This window comes from Stigmatopora argus, chromosome 21, assembly GCF_051989625.1.
Source record: "Stigmatopora argus isolate UIUO_Sarg chromosome 21, RoL_Sarg_1.0, whole genome shotgun sequence".
NCBI lineage: Eukaryota > Metazoa > Chordata > Actinopteri > Syngnathiformes > Syngnathidae > Stigmatopora > Stigmatopora argus.
In genome coordinates, this window is record NC_135407.1 from 8,640,943 (window position 1) to 8,646,942 (window position 6,000).

Genomic DNA, 6,000 nt, shown 5'->3' on the forward strand with positions numbered 1-6,000 from the left:
ATGCTCCGACAGCCATCCAACTTGGAAGATGCACAGTTTTTGTTGTTTTTAACGCTGGTTTGGGGAGTCGGCGTGTCACATTCACGTTAGCTATATTACTATTAGCCTCCTGCGCATGTGCGGTCAATGCCGTGATTGGCTGCGGAGCGTGATTGCATCGTAGCCAATGATTGGCTGGTAACCTGCCACTCAATGAAATACACGGTCAAAATGACACAGGGAAAAAAAGTTATAACACTGGTACTTCCTTTTTGTCATTTCAAAACATTCCCTTTTTGTGACGTAGTCAAGTCACGTTTATGCATGGAGCGCTAAATAACCAGAAAATAACAAAGGAAATTAAAGGCATTTAAATGTTGTTAAGCAGTTCACGCTGAAGAAATTGCAGTTATGTGCTGACATTTCAATATAATTTACTGCATAATAAATAAATAAAAAAGTCACAATTCCAGATTATCTGCAGTGAGATTTGTTGTCTAAATCCAAGAAAAAATGTTCCTGTAGAGATACATAGGTTTGATGACAAAGCTATATAGCTGGTGATGTCTATTATTATTATTATACTGAAAAACAAATGGGAATAACATATTTTGACAGGGCTGAGAAAGAAACTGTTAAACTTTTAGATGGGACTGTGCTGGATTTGCGTGTGTGTCCCTTTGTAAACGGTGTGTGGTCAAACAATATGTGCAGGTCATATCATAAATTAATAATTGAATTGAATTGAATGCTCTTATTGTCATTATACTGTGTATCACATTGGGTATTCATGTCTGAAAACAGATAATTTGGCAACAATATGGTCCCAAATATACTTTTAGTTATTGTGGCTTGTTTATTTTAATACTCAAGTAGCTCTCACTACCAGAGATGAATTCCATGTGTGTTTCTAACCAGACTTGGCCAATAAAGAAGATTCTCATATCTGGTATATTTTTTTAAACAACTATGGACTAGTTGATCTTTCTTTTAAGCCATTCCAAACCCAGATCTTGTTTATCAGAGGGATACCAAGTTAATTGTTCTTTTACTTTAAACATGATGGCAAAATGTCTTCATGCCATCAGACTCTGACAAACAGTCTCCAGACAATGTTTGCCACGTGTCTTCAGTTTCATGTGATGCCTGAAGAAATCAACAAATGAAATAACTATTTGTTTTTCATTTTCTCCTCTCTTCCCAGCCTGCAAATTGTTCAGTGAAGGATGAGATGGAAAACCCTAAAACTCTATCCTCAATAGCTGTAAATTTCAAGCTGTGCCCTACAATATGTCCGACAACCTTCCTTTAATTAGGCCTTGAAGACACGACTCATTCCAAGTACTGTCCTGAGAGCGGAATTAATTACAAAGACAAAGCCCATTGTAGCTCAAGGCAAAGATGAATCATTGCAGTATTTGTAGAATGACAAATGTTCTGCATTCAAGGGCTGATAGAGAAAATAAATAAATAAAAACGAATTGTGTGCCTCATAGTCACAAATTTTCCATGACGCTTTGTCCAATAGTGTTTAAATGACCGTCAATAAGAGGATTCTCCTTTACAAATGAATCAAGAACAATAATGCCGGCTTTAATGATGAATACAATGTGGAGCATCCTTTGAGATAAACTGGAGGCTATCCCAGTTGATTTTGGACGAGAGACAGGGTACCCCCACAAATGGATTGCATCGAACACAATACATTTCAGGATGCTGGTAGCCATCTGGTTTGTAAAAAAAATAAGATAAAGGAGCTTCCAAATTCTGTTTTTTTTTTATTTTGCTTTGTGCTCTGTCATTTGTTCTTACATTTGTGTCCTCCAAGGCATTACTCAGGTGAGATGTTTTACTTGCTGGCTGTAGGATGACCATTCATTTAGCGAAAGGTCATCTGTCAGCATGTATCATCAATAGGTGTTTGCAAGTTGTGACTAGTTAAGATAATCAAGCTTTGTAAAGGGAGACAGATGGAAAGTAAAATAGTTGGTAATGAGTCATAGAGGCAAATATCGGGGTAACCCAGGAGGGCAGGGCCTCCACCCTATTTGGATAGCACTATCGTGTATGTATTTTTGATGCAATACTTTAAGATTAAAGTTAGCCTTTCTTCAAGAGGAGGAATGTTTTTACAAGACCCGTAAGATGCGAAAAAGTACTGTGCGATTATTAGGGCGGTGTCAGGGGGATCCATTTAGCCAATAATTTTGTTTGAGAATTATTTAACTTATTATTATTTTACACACACATACATACATATATACATATACATATACCTATACCTATACCTATACCTATACCTATACCTATACCTATACACACATATATATATATATATATATATATATATATATATATATATATATATATATATATATATATATATATATATATATATATATATATATATAAAATGTATATGTCTGAAAAGCTCCAGTGTTTGTATTTAATCACTAAATGCTGCTAGGAAGTGGATTTTACCCCATTTTAGTGCAATTTTTGCCGTTTCGCATATGGACGTATCGACCTTCATCGCTGTCGTTTTCCCGGGGAAATGATACTCTGGGCCTGGTTCTGATGTCTAAAAAGCTCCAGCATTTGTTTTTAATCATAAACTGCTGTTTTCGGCTGGATTTTACCCCATTTTCGGACAATGTTTGCCGGTACGCCATTGACGTTCATCGCTGTCTTTTCCCGGGAAAATCACCCCCCTGGTTGTAATGTCTGAAAAGCTCCAGTATTTGTATTTAATCATTAAATGCTGCTATGAAGTGGATTTTACCCCATTTTTGTGGATTGATTTATTGATTATTTTTTATGTGTCGCAGCTGTAGCTGCAGTCGAGGTTTTATAGCCATAAAATAGTTTTTGAGGGTTGGATTGATTCGTTGAAGGCGCTACGACAAAATGCACGGACCGTCACTGCAGTTTAGTAAGTGAATCTTCAAATGCAGAAAAAGGCCAATTTATTTGCCTTTTCCTCTGTTTAGCATGAGGCATTAATAACCATGTTCATTGAGGTCACTAAAGTGACAATGGTAAGGTTAAACACAATTGGGTTTGTTCACTTGGCCTCACGTGAAATTTTGTTTTCTTTTCCACTGAGTATTGCAGATCTGAACAACCAAGATATAAGCTCAACAACCCTCCTCCCTGATTTTACTTACTGAAAGATTAGCGTGCTTGGAAATTGCATGGAAAGTCTGATGAGGTAACACTTTGAGTCTGCTTTGGATATGTGGGTGGATTAAATTAAAGGGCTCACTGGGATAGCCATGTCCTTAGATAAGAGCGATAACCTACGCCATTGCTTTAATCGACAAAAATTGCTTTTTCCATGGCTAAATATGAGAATTCCTAATATATAGGAATACAGCAAATGGATACTTTTATTAAGGCAAAGAGTTCTTGCAGTAATCATAGACTAGCAAAGTTGCTTTGAGTTTTTCCTCACAAATATAAGCAACTAGACTCAACTACACTATGGCACTCAATTGTTATATAGTTCCAAGTATCGTAGCACTTTTCAAGCTATTTTTTGTCTGTGTATTATGGATCCTTCTGTATAGTAAGTAGTTTTACTAGTAGAGCTTATGTTAATCAGTATTTTTCTAAGTCATGGTTGAAGAAATCAAAAGCGCAACCCATTTGAACCAGCGGAAATTCCTTGATCGTGAAACATTCCATGTCAACCCTGCAGAGACTGGACAAATGTTTTGCAGCTGGGGTGGAATACAGATGGACACTTTGGAATTCTAATGCTCGAGAAATGAATTAGTCACTTTGCGGGAGGATGGTGGTGAAATTGAAGAGCCAATGAGCTACTTTGTCATAGATGACACTGATTAGGATCATGCTGTTTGAGTGAGGCTATGAAGAGTAATATGTTTTAATAAACAACAACTAGGAGTTACTAGACAACTTTAAAGACTGGCCTGAACGTGATATGTACCTGTATATGTGTCACAATCCAATGAAGCCCAATCTTCTAATGACTGTTATATCGGCGAATGTTTTGGTGCAATACCACCACCAACTGTGTTCTCAGGCAAAGTCAGATACAGAATCATTATCCTCACTAGGGCCGCAGGGGGTGCTGAAGCCTAACCCAGCTGACTTTGGGCCAGAGGCAGGGGGGCCTGAATTGGTGGCCAACCAATCGCAGGGCACAAGGAGACAAACAACCATTCATGCTCACACTCATACCTAGGGGCAATTTAGAGTGCCCAATCAGCCCACCATGCATGTCTTTGGAATGTGGAAGGAAACCAGAATACGTGGAGAAAACCCACACAGGCCTTGGGAGAACAGGCAAACGCCACACCGGTGGACCGACCTGGATTTGAACCCAGCTGTGAGGCCGACATGCAAACCACTCAGTCGCCGGGCCGCCCTTTATGAAATGTGTCAAATATAAATAAAGATTATCAGTCAGCACCTGTCTTTTTAATGTTTTGGATTGAATTTTGGTTGATAACGAATTTTTACACATTTTTACACATTCAGAGCTGCCAACTACTCCGGAATTTCAGGAGTTTACCCGGAAATGCAATGCAAACTCCGGGACTCCGGACAACCTCCCTAAACTCTGTAATTCCCTCAAAATTGTAACTTTTTTTTTTTTTTGAAGCAATCATTTCAGAGAAGTACCAAATTTCCAATTTAAATGCCTCGAAATTCACACCATCTCTTTGGCTTGCGCCATCTTGATTCAACTGCACTGTAAAGCAGAAGAATTGATTAACAAGGGTGCATTGTGAATCTCCTTACTCCTAAAATGGGGTCGATGGAGGTTGGCAGCTCTGCACATCGCATATTCATAGTAATAAAGATTTGTGTTTTGGTGTTCCATAGAAAGCAGTGGTGTGCCGTCAGGGCCTTCAATGCCTTCTCTGCTGGCCTAAGAAATATCTGAATCACAGACTGATGTTAATTATATTTTGTCCATGAATACTTATTAGATAATTCCAAATTGTCTGTTAGCTTCCTTTCATTGCGTTTCCCCCTGGTTGCACTGCTTCCAGATGTGTGTTTTCATATTGAAGCATTTAACCAATCACATTTCAGCCATTATTTGTTGCAAGGGTCAGAAATCTGCCTCAAGGCCTTCACAATCAGTTCTGCAGGCTCTGCTGCATTAAACAAGCGTCGATAAGACTGTTGCTTTAACCAATCAGAATTCGATTTGGTGACACCAAGGCCTTCGCGCAGGCGTAGGGATACGTCATCGCTTTCACCAACTATGATTGGCTAGTGATAGAGTGGTCTAGCCAGAGCTACCAAACTGTATCTGGAGCAAGCTGCACAAGCAAATATATTGTTGCGTTGATTTAATAGCGGTTTTGTCAACCCGCAATGGCTGAAGGAGGAGAAGAAATTGATTTTTTGCACATTTACTGTCAAAGCCATTTTCAAGACGGACTTTTCAAGAAAAAAAGGTGGAAATCATTAAGAAAGGCCGTACAACTCCAAAGCAAGCAAACCTGTCACAACCGGGAACGAACATTTTCAGCACTAAATTGAATAAAAACATATGCCAGAAATACGACAGGACAGGCTCGACTTTCAGCATTAGCTTCGATGGCGATAGAAAAGAAGGAGGAAAGAAAGGAGGATGGATATTGTGCACAGGTAAAAAGGAGTTTTGGTGAGTAAAATATGGCTATATTCCTAAATAATATTTCAATTGTATGAGGTTATTATTGATGATTTTTTATGTGTCACAGCTGTAGTTGCAATAGAGGTTTTATAGCCATAAAATAGTTTTTGAGGGTTGGATTGATTCAGACATAGCTGAAGACGTTGCTAGAAAATTCACGGACCGCCACTGATAGAAAGTTACTTTGCAAGCACAAGTATCCATGGCTATCAGAACTAATATTTACTTCACAAATGGCCAATAATTTATACGTGCTTTCAAGAAGTACTCACTGTATATTTGGATAGCACTAAGGAATAATGAGAACTCTCTCTTTGGCTCTGACTTCTATACGACTTTTCCTGCTGCTGTTTTGTATTAGC